Source organism: Gossypium raimondii, chromosome 12 (genome assembly GCF_025698545.1).
Source record: "Gossypium raimondii isolate GPD5lz chromosome 12, ASM2569854v1, whole genome shotgun sequence".
Taxonomy (NCBI): Eukaryota; Viridiplantae; Streptophyta; class Magnoliopsida; order Malvales; family Malvaceae; genus Gossypium; species Gossypium raimondii.
In genome coordinates this window covers 46,899,321-46,914,811 of record NC_068576.1, presented here as the reverse complement: position 1 = coordinate 46,914,811, position 15,491 = coordinate 46,899,321, and the positions used below count along the sequence as shown (strand labels likewise).

General features: G+C 34.8%; 1 long non-coding RNA gene across 3 annotated transcripts; it reads right to left on the bottom strand.

The window, feature by feature from the left end:
* Positions 1-348: 348 nt before the first annotated feature.
* Positions 349-7,124, bottom strand: LOC128035304 (uncharacterized). Of its 3 annotated transcripts, none has more exons than XR_008191670.1 (5): positions 6,657-7,124; positions 6,482-6,553; positions 3,685-3,759; positions 1,462-2,755; positions 349-1,072 (listed from the first exon to the last, which is right to left on the bottom strand). It is a non-coding gene; the product is annotated as an uncharacterized LOC128035304 (long non-coding RNA). The 3 variants fall into 3 exon arrangements; XR_008191669.1 differs by lacking the exon at positions 349-1,072 and adding an exon at positions 6,317-6,341 and having other exon boundaries at positions 1,101-2,755; XR_008191668.1 differs by lacking the exon at positions 349-1,072 and having other exon boundaries at positions 1,101-2,755.
* Between the last annotated feature and the right edge of the window lie 8,367 nt (positions 7,125-15,491).

Sequence of the window (15,491 nt, the reverse complement as noted above, 5' to 3'; positions counted from 1 at the left end):
GATTCAAGCTGAACTAACACGGGCGTTTCAATCAACAAAGCTTTCAATCTGTCAAAACTCTGCTAACAGTTATCAGTCCACTCAAATTTCACTTCTTTCTTCAACAAATGAGTCATCGGAGAAGCTATCATAGAAAATCCTTTCACAAACCTCCGATAATATCCAGCTAGTCCTAGAAAACTTCTGACTTCAGAGACATTTTTTGGTGGTTTCCAATTAACAATTGCTGAAATTTTATTCGAGTCCACTTTGATGCCTTCAGCAGATACTATATGCCCAAGAAAACTAACTTCCCGAAGCCAAAATTCACATTTACAAAATTTGTTATACAGTTGTTTCTCATGCAAAGTTTGCAATATAATTCACAGATGGTCAGCATGTTTATTTTCATCCCAGGAATATACTAAAATATCGTCAACAAATGCCGCCACAAATCTATCTAAATATGGTCTGAAAATTCTATTCATTAAATCCATAAATATCACAGGTGCATTCGTCAAACCGAACGGCATTACAAGAAACTCATAGTGCCCGTGCTTGGTTCTAAATGCTGTCTTTGGCATATTTGACTCTTTCACCCGTAGTTGATAGTAACCGAAACGAAAATAAATCTTTGAAAATACATTGACACCTTTAACTGATTAAACAAATCATTAATACGAGGCAATGGGTACTTGTTTTTTATTGTGACTTTGTTGAGTTACCAATAATCAATGCATAATCTCAAAGATCCATCTTTCTTTTTAACAAACAAAATCGGCACACTCAAAGGTGAAGAACTAGGTCGAGCAAAACCTCTGTCAGCCAATTCTTGCAACCGTGCTTTCAATTCTTTTAATTCCTTCAGAGCTATTCTGTAGGGTGCTATAGATATCGGTGTTGTTCCCTGAACAAGATCTATGAAAAATTCCACCTCTTACTGGCGGTAATCTGGGAAATTCCTCCGAAAACACATCAGGAAATTCACAAACAACCGGTACTGACTTAATCTTTGATTCAGATACTTTAGTGTCCAACATATATGCAAGATAGGCATCATACCCTTTCCTGATATATTTCTGTGCTGACACAGCTGGTATCACATTAGACAACCCATCCAGTTTATCAGATTCAATATAGAGCAATTTATCATTCTGACATTTTAATACAATATATTTTTGTTTACAATTTACCAGTGCATCATGTTGAGTTAGCTAATCAATTCCCAGAAATATTTCAAATTCATCAAATGGCAACAACATCAAATCAGCCAAGAAACAATAACCCCACACCAATAACGGAGAATTTTTATAAACTTTATCCACCATCACATACTGGCCCAGGGGATTTGAAACTTTAACCACGAATTCAATGGACTCAATAGGTAAATTTTAACAGACACTAAATTCGTGCATATGTATGAATCTATTGAACCAAGATCAATCAAAATAGAAATATCAATAGCAAGAAGAGAAAATGTACCATCAATCACGTTAGGTGCAAAGGCATCCTCACGTGCATAAATAGCGTATGTCCTTGTCGTTGCTCGTGCTTCAGATTTAACAGTTAAATCTTTTGTCATACCTCGACTACCACTTATATTACCGGGGTGACGATGCGGTCTACCTCTCGAAGTGGGGTTGCTCAGCCTTGAGGTCTAAACAATATCTTTTTCAAGCCTCTCCGGGCAGTCTCTGAGATAGTGGTCAAGAGAACCACATTTAAAGCAGGCTTCGCTTCTCATGCGTCACTCACTAGAATGCAATTTATTACAATATTTACATTTGGGTTTTAGACTTCCGACACTTCTAACACTTGCTATTGATGTGGCCGAAGATCTCGGATTAGAACGTTAAGTACCTCGATCTCTCCTAGAATACCCTGTATATGTGACAGAATGATCAAGATATTTCTTCGGTTTCTTTAAAGCCGACGATTAAGACTTCTCCATAAATCTTTTGCTCAAAGCCCGAGTTTCTATTTCTGCCTGTCTCTTTTCTTTACTTAATTCTTCAGCTTTATGTGCTCGATCAACCAATACAACGAATTCATTTAATTGTAAAATCCCAACTAACAACTAAATGTCTTCATTTAACCCCTATTCAAACAGTTTGCACATAGCAACTTCAGTCGGGATACACTCTCTGGCATATTTGCTTAATCTGACAAATTCCCACTTATACTCAGATACAGTCGTATTCCCCTATTTGAGTTCTAGAAATTCCTTCCTTTTTTGATCAAGAAATCTCTGACTACTATACTTCTTTTTGAATTCTGTTTGGAAAAATTCCCATGTAACACTTTCTCTCAGTACAACAGAAGTCAGTGTATTCCACCACTAATAGGCTAAGTCTTTTAACAAAGATACAACATATTTCAAATATTCATCAAGTATGCAAGACAATTCATCCAGAACTCTGATAGAGTTATCTAACCAAAATTCAGCCCTTTTTTGGATCTTCTTCAACACTGGCCCTAAATTCTCCTGCCCCATATTTATGAATTTTATCTACCGAAGGCTTACCAGTTCTAACAGATTCCACACCTTATGACATATCAAAAACTGGTTGAAGAGCAGGAGGGAGAGGTTGTTGTACAGCAGGATTTGTTCTCAAATATTCAGTGAACCATTCATTAATCATTTGAAAGAAAGTTTCCTTAGCCTCCTCACCTCGGCCCTCAGATACGAGCCTTCTACTACTGGAAGCAACTCTTGGAACTGAACCTTAAGCATTGCTCTCAGCTTCCTTTGATTCAACTCGATTGGACGACATTACTATATGAAAAACATGTTTAAAATGGTTAGGAGATCACACTATCACAAATTATATAATTGCATGTATAGCTAAACTCATACTTACTAGTTAGTCAGAAAATCGATTAAACCATAACTCTGATACCAACAAATGTAACACCCCTAACCCAAATTCGTCGCCAGAACAGGGTTACGGAGCATTACCAAAGTTTACAGAATAAATACAATTAATTCATGTCATTTACTATTCATATCCGAAAATAATCATATTTTCCCTTAAATGAACCTTCGAGGCCCAATTTATGTATTTGACACAAGTAGAGAATAAATCGGGAACTCAGAGAATTTTTCGTGAAATTTCAAAATTTTTCTTAAGTGCAGGAGACACACGCCCGTATGGCCAAGTCATGTGGGCATTCGATGTGAGGCACACAGCCGTTTCCCAGCCCGTTTCCATACCCGTATAACTCTCTGACTTGGGTTACACAGCCAGCCATAAGCTCGTGTGCTAGGCTATGTGGACAATTTAATTTTCAAAAATTAAGTACATGGGACACACAGCCAAACCACTTTTCTTACCCAATTTGCCTTTCACCTACAACATTATTCAAACACATTCACAAGCCAATTAATAACCCTCAAATCAATGCCAATACCAAATTTTATACATGACATATTATCTCATATGTTCAAGTGTTAAACTTACCAAAAAAACATTTATGCTTATATGCATACTTTATCAATTATGCTAATTCAAAACCATTCATCAATAGGTTTGTATATTTCCCATCATATCACCATTTTATCACACATCAAACTTGTTAAGGCCTTATATAATTATATCAAAATAAGCCTTACACTAGCCATTCCAATAGCTAGTTACAACCAAAATATTTCATCAATATGCCTAACTTAGCTTATACATGCCATTATACTAAAAGTTAGCTTACTTTATATACTGAAAAGTCCGAGAGATAGTGTGATGTGTCTCCGACTAAGTTCCAACCTTCACGAGCTTCCAAGTACTATAAAATAGAGGAAATAAAACAGAGTAAGCATATTCTGCTTAGTAAGTTCGTATAACGGGAAATTGACTTACCAATTCATATTAATTTAAATTAAGCATACAAAGTACATCCAAATCAAATTAACCAATAACCTAACACATATACATCCTCAAGCAAGTTAGTCATAAATTTCAAATACATTTCAAGTAAGTAACAGAGATGAGCTCATCGTATAAACATTTCCATATATTTTCAGGTAGATACAATTATTAATTCATTCAGACCTTATCTTAACTTATATCAGAACTTTACTCATTGAACCTTATGAAACATCGATAGATATCGGGTAGTACACGTGAAGTGTACGAATCAGTAATTTGTCAATTAATATTCAGAAGTGTTCATAAGAACACTTAAACAGGAAACACTCTCTCGAACCATATAACGGGATGCTCATGTGAGCCATGAAACGGGAAGCTTATCCGAGGCCTTATACCAGGAAGCTCATAAGAGCCATATTCAGGAAGCTCATGTGAGCTAATATCGGGTAGCTCCGAAGAGCCATTAACAGGAAGCTTCGAATAGCTTAATATCGAGAATTTCAAGCGAGCCTTATCGGGAAGCTCACAAAGAGTCATATGAGCTGTGGTATGTCCACAACACATATAGGATCATAACCAATTGGGAGGCTCCGAAGAACTATTAACGGAAAGCTTGCAAGAACAATATAACGGGAAGCTCAAGAGAGCTATTAACTGGACACTCTTTCGAGCTGTATTGTGTCCGTAACATATGAGGACTACAACTAATACGGGAAACTTTTATCCATCGATGTTCATTTGTTCAAACGGAACTTAACATTTATCAAGCATTTTCGAATATTTAATCAATTTCATTAATTGGAAATTATTCAATTCACATATATAACATTTAATTCCAAAATATAAATGTACACAATTTAGTTATACGAACTTACCTCGTCACTTACTCGTATGCGGAAATCTACTAATCCGATACTTTTCTTTTTCTCGATCTAACTCTTTATTTGATCTTTCTTAATCTATATAAATGAATTTAACCTCAATTTAACACATTTAATATTCAAATCAATCTAATTCACATTCTAGACAAAATTACCATTTTGCCCCTATACTTTTAATAAATGATAATTTCGTCCCTAGACTCGAAAAATAAAATTCATGCAATTTAATCCTTATTTCAAGCCTAGCCGAATTTTTCATATAACAATAACAAGACATGTATTTCAAAAATTTATAATTTTTCATGAATTTTACATCTTTTCAATTAAATCAGTAAATCATAATTCCATGAAAATTTCCTTTACAAAAGTTATTCATCTATCAATAACTTTTCATTTTCTACTATAAATTTCAAAATTTTAGCATACTAACCCAAGGCAAAATTTTAATACTTTGATAACTTTGCAAATTGATCGCCAAAATAGATAGATTAAGTGATTACAATATCGAAAATGTAAAAATTTCTAAAAACGGGGATTGATTGCCTACCCAATTAAGCTTGCTTGAAGTTCTCTCTCTTAGCTAGGGTTTCCATAGAAAATTTAGGAGAAGATGATGATATAAAATGATATTTTTATATTTTAATTAACTATCATCTTTTATTTTTCCCACTTTTCAATTTAGTCTTTTCTTTTCTTAAATTTCTATGGATGAATCATCATAAATATCTAGTAACTTCTCTTAATGGTCTATTTTCCTTATAAGGATCTCAAATTTTGAATTTCATAACTATTTAATCCTTTTAACTACTAGAATTCAATTTTTACACTTTATGTAATTTGGTCCTTACTAACAATTAAAAATGAAATCAATAAAATTTTCTTATAAAAAATTCCGTACGTCTGTCCTATCATAATGCAGACCATACAATAATATTAAAATAAAATTTTTTCCTGACTCGAATTTGTAGTTCCGAAACCACTGTTCTAATTTCACTAAAAACGGACTGTTACAAGGATGCTTAGGTTCCTGAACTGGAAAGCCAAAGAATTTAAGAGTCAGTCAGTGATTATAGTGTAACAAAAGTGGCATATTGATTTAAATTCAAGATAGTTGAAGGAGCAAGTAATCACCAGACTTTTTAGTAACAAAAAAACAGAGGTGATCATGGAGATTCCTTTGGCGAGACACCCACAAGAGGAAAAAAGGGTCTGGAGTGGCGAACTTACGAGGGGATATATAGTAAGGAGCAGCTACAGAAACTTATTGACGAAAAATACAAACCCAAGAATGGCTAATAATGACAACACATGTAGAGAATTTTACAACCACCTTTGGCATACAAATCTCCCAAACAAAATTAGAATTATAAACTGGCGAATATGCAACAACTATATCCCTACATTTGGAAATTTATACAACAGAAAAATTAGTAACTCAACGATGTGCCCAAGATGCAAGGAGGGTCTAGAGATTTTGGAGCATGCAATTAGGGACTATTCTGTAATACAAGAGGTATGGTCAGAACTCAACTTCGAGATACAGGAAATAACATTAAATGATACTCTACAGGAATGGATAAGGGAACATCTTACGAGAAGTAGCGACCAACAGAAACAACTATTGTTTGCCACCATTTGGGCGATATGGATGGGACGAAATAGAGTATTGCATGAAAAAAATACAACAATTAGCCATAGAAACTGTATGTTTTATAGGGAAATATTTAGAAGAATGGTTAGTTGTAAAAAATAACTTACCAGGGAGGGTCAATAACAATGAACGTTGGACACCACCGGACCAAAGTATAACCAAAATAAACTTCGATGAGGCTTACAACAAACAAAGGAAGCAATTAGGGACAGGAATAATCTTTAGGAATTCAAAAGAAGAAAACTTGGGTGCTAAAATGTTAGTTAATGAGGGAGTTCTTACACCGTTTGCGGTGGAGGCAATAGCCTGTCTACTAGCAGTTCAGGCGGGGTTAGAAATGGAACTCCGACGGGTTATCATTGAAGGAGAGTAAAGGCATTAAAAGAGGATCGGTCAGTTTTATGTTCGTACATTCAGGATATTCAAATATTAAGCACAGGTTTTGAGGAATGTCGTTTTCAAAAAATATCTAGATCTAGTAACGGAGTTGCTCATGAACTTGCAAAAGGAGCAGTTGAGTGTCTTAGGAGTACTGACCTGGGATATTGGCTACCGAGAAAGGCCATGTTAGCACTGGAGGAAGACATAAGGAGTTTAACAACGTTGGAAAGAGACGAGAGGCTAAACAGAAATGGGGAGGAAACAGTAAATATTTTGATGATAAAGGAGAAACAATAGGAGTAATGAGGGGAACAGGGCGTATGAAAAGACAATTGAGGTGGAAAAGAGTTTCTGGAGATGGTGCAGGTAATCAATGAGAAAGCCTCGCAAATGATAAAAGACTTTTAAAATTTTGAAAACCTATGCTGGGCATTGGAGTTTTTTCAGAATGAGGCCCGATGGACTTAGGTCTTTTATGTTTTTTTGGGCTTGATTTAGGCTTTTGCTTTATTTAGGATTTGTGAGCCCAAATGTGGGTTTTGTTTTTCTTCGGTTTTTGTAATTAACATCGGGCTAGGGTCCATTTTTTTATAACTATGTCCTAGATTTTAATTCAAAAGAAAAATAATTGAGGAAAATATCTTTCTAAAATATTTAATTTTAAAAATATATATAAAAAAATTTCGTTATTAAAATTTTAGTGGTTTGACTCCTTGATACTAAAACTCTTTTGAAAAGTGAAAGGTAAATAAAATAGAGTAAACTACATATATGATCATCAAATTTTAATTTTTTCATTTTAGGCTCTCAAATAAAAAATTTGCAATTTAGATACTCATATTGTATAATTCAATTATTTTAGTCACTCCTTTTAAAATGACAAACAAAAATCTAACATGAATTTTTCTTGTAAATAATAACATTATTTTGTAAATTCCACCAATATTTTAACTTAACGACGTAGTTTTGATATCTTTGTTTTAGTACCTAAACTAACGATCTCGATTTGTTTTCATTTTCTCTATTACTTGGTAAAAAGTTCTTCAATTCAAATTAAATCAAATTTTCAATGCTAAAAATACTTTTTAATTTTAAGATATTTATATGAATTATAAAGATAGAGTTATTGTTCTCAAAGTATTTAAGTAGGATGCATTTTATATATTAATATTTTTATCATATTAAAATAATTAAATAAAAATTTAAATGAGTTGAAATTTAATAAATATTAAATTACACTTTATACTTAACTTCAATTACATTTTCATTCTCACTTGGACTCTCTATTCACATATTGTTTCTTGTAATACAAATATATTTACAGTATAAAATGTTAAAAAATTAATATTAAAATTTTAAAATGGAATTAATAAATATGCATATCACGTGCAACACGTTATGCTGAAAATTAGCGTATATAAATTTTATAATAAACAAAACATAATATATTAATTATAGTTTAATATAAAATTTAAAATAATTATTGATTAATTGAATTTTAATAAAACTTACTCACAATTAACTAAAATTAAGAAAAACTTTTAAAAACTTCAAACCCTAAAATTATCATCAAATCAAACATTTTACTTATTAATCATAATTATTGAATTAATTAAAAATTGAAGCAATTAGAGCATTCAACGCTAAGTAATTAAAGTAGGCATTTGTGTGCTAACTAAAGTGTTTAATTTAGCCTTAATCAATTGGACAATAACATCTGACAGCCTAGCTGTCTCTTCTATCTTTGGGCCTCCTTTATTCAAATTATTTATTTATAAACATACAACTGGTTGAAATAGTGATACAATAAAGAAGGAACATGGAGGTTGTTTTGGATGTCGATTTATTCAATCAAGGCGAAGAGTTAGAGGTTATGGAGAATGACGGTGATGAGGACTTGAAGAGAAATATGGCGAGTGAGCTCGCAAGTGACCTCTCGACTTGTTGATAGCTAACTTACTGTTCATACATCTTCTTGACTTACCATATGTCTTAACACAGATGGAGGTATAATAGAACTATAATAATGGAAGTGTCATGGGGCTAGAACTTTAGTCTCGCAATTCATGTAGCCTTAGGCAATTTCTTTTATTCAAAAACGCCTAAATCAAACTAACTCCCAACAATTGATGATTCAAATAGAATTCCTTTAACACACCAATGCAAAGCAAAAGCAACTAAAAAGATGAAAGAACTTGAAAGATGAGAAAAGCCACAGAAAAGTAAAAGCACAAAAGCACAAAAGAGTGTTTTAGTGAATGCTCTTAAAAATTCTATTACTCAATAAACTGAAGCGATCTACAATGAAGGGGGGAGACCTCTATTTATAGTTGAGCCTCCCCAAATTCAACGGTACAGATTAAAGTACATAGACAGGTAAGATTAACTATTTACAAAATCAAATCTCTAAGATTTACAGAATCATATCTTCTAAGATTACAAATCATCCCAAGATTGCATATTTTTGAAGATTACGTTTCATATTTGCCATGCTTTATAAATGGGCCTTCAATCTCTCCAAGCAACAAGCTAGTTCGGTTAAACCAAGTAACTTCCCTTGAACATGATGAATCACTTAAGTACATCATGATTATGGACTCCCCTGTGCAACCCATGACACAAGCACACAGACGATTGACACTTATGAAATGCATAAGATGTAACAGCCTGATTTTTAGTGGTGTCAGAAATAGTGGTCCGAGACCACTAAATCCGACGAGTAAGCTCATAAATTTTATTATTTAGTATTTACGAGTCAAATATGGTTTTTTGAAGATTTTTGAATTAGTAATTTATGTTTTATAAGGATTTATTTGATTAAGTGGTTTAGAAAATGAGGTATCAAGACCTTGATTTTATAAAACAAGCCATAAATATTTTTATAAATATTTACGTAGTATTATAAATATTCAATAAGCATATTGAGGCGTTGTTTGAGCTAGTGAATTTAGTAAAATATGCATATATGTGTATATGGTTAATTTGGTAAGATTGGATATTTGAAAATATGTGATAATATGTTAGGTATAAAACTTGGTTTTAGCTTGAATTGAAGGTCTTGTTGTAATTTGTGAATGTGTAAATGGTTGTGCTTAGGTTGATACAAAGATTGAGTGAGAAAAGTGGCCATAAAATGGTCTTTTCTCATCCACACGGGCAGAGACACGGGCGTGTGTCTCAGCCGTGTGTGACACATGGGCTAGCACATGGGTGTGTGGTCTAGCTGTGTGTCCCCTATATCTTTAAATTTGAGAATCAGAATGCGCATGTTTTTACACACGGCCTAGCACATGGGCGTGTGGCTTGGCCGTGTGACCCAAGTCAGAGAGTTACACGGGCATGGACACGGGTTGGGACACGGCTGTGTGCCTCACATTGAATGCCCACACAGCCTAAGACATAGGCGTGTCTCTTGGCCGTGTGAGCCACACAGCCTGGTCACACGGGCGTGTGTCCCTTGCACTTAGGGAAAATTTTAAAATTTTGGGAAATTTTTTTGATTTTCTGGATTAGTCCCGATCTATTTCTAATGCATATTTTGGGTCTCAAAGGCTCATACAAGAGACAATATGAGTGATTTATGATTGGTTTCTGATGTGTATATTAAATGATATGAACTGTTTGTATTTATTCTAAAAAGTTTGGTAATGCTTCGTAACCTTGTTTCGGCGATGAATAAGGGTTAGGGGTGTTATATTTAGTGGTATCAGAGCTTCGGTTTAGCCGATTATCAGATTGAACGTAATGTGTTGTAACGCCCCAAAATTTTTAATTCGTTATTGTGAAAATATGACACAAATATTTGTCAGCTTTAGTGGTTATGTGTTCAGAGAGTGTTTGGGAGGTCCTACGTTCAAGCCTTCACTTGGACAAATTTTGGTATTTTGAATGAATTAGGCCTTACTCTCGTTCAGTAGGCTTTTATTTGATTGTTGGGTAAATTACATTAGAATGGGTCTGTTGGTCTGATGGTTAAATGGTGTGTTATTATGGTGGAGGTCTTGTGTTCGAATCCCTATGTAGGCAAGGGTATTATTTTTTTTACTCAGATTTCAAGATAGAGTTGTGTAATAGGGGGTTCTGAGTAGTGGATGTGTAGTGGGAATTAGGGGAGAAGATTAAGGGACTTTGGGGGTTATCAGGATTTTATTTTAATTTTTACCATAACCGAATTTTGACTCTCTTTCCCAAAAAAAATTATGTCGTCTATTCTTCTCCCTCTCCTCTTAGCGAAATTCTTTGAGTTTTTCCATCTTTCTTTTCTTTTTCTTCTTCTTGATTTTTCCCTGATCCATTTATTTTCCTTCGTTTTTGCACGCAATTAGTGCTCGCTTAATTTCGGTAAGTGTTTCTCTTTGTTTCTGTAACACTCCGAATTTTGGGCTAGAACAAATAGGTTTTGAACAAGGGAACAGTTAGGAGACTACACATAAATATTTAGTTGTGAAAGGAAGTGACATAAATGAATGTCTGCTTTAGTGGTTAAGTGATTTAGGAGTGTTTGAAAGTGTCTGAGAAGTCAAGGGTTCAAGCCTTGGCTTATGAAAATTTTTTATTTTAAGTGAATAAAATCCTTGGATCTAGATAGTAGGTTCTTAAATTATTGTAGTTAAAATATAATACAAAGGAGTTGTTGGTCTAGTGGTAAAAGGTGTGTGGAGTGTACATGGGGTCTAAGATTCGAGTGGTGGCGCATCAAAAAAGGGAGTAATTATTTTTCTGCCTAATTCGTGTGGGTGGTAGAGTTGGATTGAAATACTGCTAAATGGAGTTTGAACTAGTCATAGAGAGATTTGAGGAGAGAATATTGGAATTTGGGGAGGTTGTTGTTTTGGAGAGATATATATCATCTCATTTGTTCATTGTTCTAGATGGGAGATCGGCGAGGTTTTTAAGGTTTTCGTCGCTTTCTCCAACCTGCATTGCTTCATTCCTAACTGGTGGTGGTCAAGGTCGATTGGCACATTACCTGGGAACCAAGGGTGCGATGATCATTGATTTTTAGAATAAGAGTGTTCGGAACGAAGGGAATCTGCAAATCGCATCAGGTGTGTAACCACCCCACTGTAACTGTAAAGCGACAAAAAGCCAAAAATACGGTGTCTGAGACCACACGGGCGTGCGATCACTCGTGTGGTAAGCCCAACCCGCGAATCATGGGTGATAGACTGTAAAGGCCTCTATGAGCATTTTCATAGGCTTAGGCCGTAATGGGCCACGTTGGGTCGAAATGGGTCGTGTGGGCCCAATAGGCTCGTGGGCTCCACAGGGATAAAATCCACGATTTGTGGTAAATACTGGACTGAGTTATGTAGATCTCATAGTTATGGCGAAATCTGGGCTGAACGGGCTGTACGAGCGTGTGAGCCCACTTAGGCCAAGTAATGGGCCTTGGACCCATTTACACTATTATGACCATTTAGGTTACCTGAGTCACTCGAGGCGACTGCGGACCTTTTAAGAGGTCAATATCTGTACCGAGACTCTAAAATAGGTTAAATAACCAAAATACCCCCATAGGGTAAAATGTCTGATATACCCCTATAGGGTTAAATAATCGAAATACCCCTATAGGGTAAAATAACTGAAATACCCCTATAGGTTAAAATGACTGAAATACCCTCATAGGGTAAAATAACTGAAATACCCCCATAGGGTAAAATGATCAAAATACCCTATAGGGTAAAATAACCGAAATACCTCTATAGGGTAGAATGACTGAAATACCCCCATAGGGTAAAATGACCGAAATACCCCTAAAGGGTAAAATGACTGTTCTACCCCTAGAAGATGAAATGATTGTTATGGTCTTATGTTATGTATGACTGATTTGCTCTATGATATGTATGACTATGATTGAGCATGACATTTTGCATACACGTACGATATTATGTCACGATATATTGCATGGGGATGAGTTCTTATATTTGGAGGAAGTGTACCGTACTGATAAGGTTGCATGGGTCGCCCAAGATGACTGTGGACCTACTAATGGCTATATGCCGTTTATTTTATTGGCAGCTTTGATGTAATACTGTCTAGTCCCGCAACCGGTGTTAATCTTAGTGTGTCTGGCTGGGTGGGTCAATTTTATCCACACATGGTGTGTTTGGCAGGACGGAGTGGTGTGTAGAGGCTGAATTGGGTAGGATTTCTAACTGCATATCTGCACTGATTAATGATTTTGTACTGTTACTGCATCGATTAATGATATTACATACTGTTTACTGTATGACTGATATCTGTTACTGTTATGGGCCAAGGCTCCACTGATACTATTACTGGAATTGGGCAAAAACCCTACTGATTACTGACATTGTGATGGGCTCAAACCCAATCGTTTACTGTTACAGGACAGGGCTTAGGCCCACACTGAACTGGATTGTTACTGTAATGGGCTCAGGCCTAAACTACATTTATCTATTGTTTAATTGACTGTCTACTTGTTAGGGGATTACACACTGAGTTTTCGTAAGCTCACCCTTTTCTTTTAACTATACAGGTAGTCCTCAGCCATAGGTGATTTGGTGCTACGAGGGACTCGGAAGTGGCCACACAACTGTAGTTGTTCTACACTTGCTTTTATTTAATTGGGTTTTTACTTACGTATTTTAAACTGCTAGTTTAGGAGAAGAACAATTCACAAAATAATTACTATTTTCAAAGACACGAAATTTAAACATGAGAGTTTCCAACAGCTTCCGCGATTTTAGATCAACCTTTTATAATGATAGCAGATAACAAGGCACACGTTTTGACTAGTTGTTTGTTAAACACTAACAAAGAGGTTTTTAAATTTGGAAACGAATTTTGCCAATGAGTTCTATTTTGGAAAGAAACTTCAATGTGACACGTCGGGTTCGATCATAACGTCTAGGCCGGGTCTGGGGTGTTACAGTTTCTGTCATGAATCTTTTAACAACTGAAGTGGTAATGTTTTTTCTCTGTGGTTTGGGCGTAGGGGGAGGCTCAGACTAGTGAATTCAGTGTTCTCGTCTTAACAATAGTTTAACAGAAGATTATCGTTGGTGGTAAGTTGGGTTTCGATTCGTTCTTATTTTTCAATTCACCTGTAAATCCATTAAATTGTTGTTGAGTGTCTTGATTATAGGTTTTGGAGTTCTCGGGGACTATTTTAGCATCAAATAAGACTAGGTGTGTACCCGAAACGTAAAATAAAAAAGATTCTGCGAAAAGCCGAAATTAGTTGTTGTTTGGACAGCAGCAGTAGTGTAACACCCCTTACCCGATACCGTCATCGGAATCGAGTACGAGATGTTATCCAATCTAACTTACCAATTCGGAGCATAAAAATTTGCTTTTAAAATTAAATTCACTGTTCACAACAAAACTGTCCACCTGCGTGACTGTCACTAATTTACTTATAACTCAAGTTACAAAACTTAAAATTTAAATCCGTAAATTTTCCCTGAAACTAGACTCATATTCCTACTTTCCATAAAAGTTTTAGAATTTTTGACTTAGCCAATTAGTACAGTTTATTCATTAAAGTATCCCCTGTTTCACAGCTCAACAGATCTGACCTCTTGGCACTAAAAATCAATTATCTCATTGTACAGAATTCATATAAGGTTACTGTTTATTTATTTTGAAAATAGACTCACTAAGGAATCTAGAAATATAAATTATGACCTATAATTCTTTCTGTACAATTTATAATGATTTTCCAAAGTCAGAACAGGGGACTTCAAAAACCATTCTAACCCTGTCTCACTAAAATTCAAATATCTCAAAATAAAGAATTCCTTTTCCTACACCGTTTCTTTCATATAAAAATAGACTTGATAAGCTTTAATTCTATATATAATTCACTCTCTAATTACATTTCTATTATTTATGGTGATTTTCACATTCACATCACTGCTGCTGTCAAAGAAACTGCTTCTTTGTATTAGCTACCATTTACACATACATAATACCAAAAACATAATCTTTACTAACCATTTCAATAGCTAATCTTAGCCATATCATATGAACATACTCAAAATGATTAAGACTCTATACATGCCATAGTTTAAACATTTTGAAAAACACATAATACCGAGATGATTATGATAGTGTGATACGAGCTCCGACGATCCCCAATTCGCTCAAGTTCAAATCACTATAAAACAAAGGAAAAGAAGAAATGTGTAAGCTACTAATAGCTTAGTAAGTTACATGTAAATAATAGGTACTCATTTAATAATTAACACTTTTAACTTATAACTAATCAAAACATTTCTTAGCAATTTCAATCACTTACAAATGCACAATCTTACCAATTCACTTGCATATACATTTTCACACTTAACTTTTATCACATATATTCATTCTTTCAATTGTACCTGCATACACCCTTCATTTCATATACACTTTAATTCATTATTAATCTCGTTGAACACTTGGAATATACACGGATACGGAGAGATTTAGCACATAAGTGCCACACTGATATGTAGCCGAAGCTACCACTGAATGTAGCCGAAGCTACCACTGAGATGTAGCCGAAGCTACCACTGATCAATAACACTGGAAATGTCCACGGGCCTGCTCACACAGGCTGTTAGGTGTCTGCAACACATGCTAGATCACCCAGCACCCGGGACTCACTGTAACACTGTAACACTGTAACACTGATCTCTAGTGACATGTCACTTGTATCCACTTCTATTCCTAAGTTCAACTGGGAATTTACACTTAGCACTTTAATTTCAACACTTTATCACTTGAATA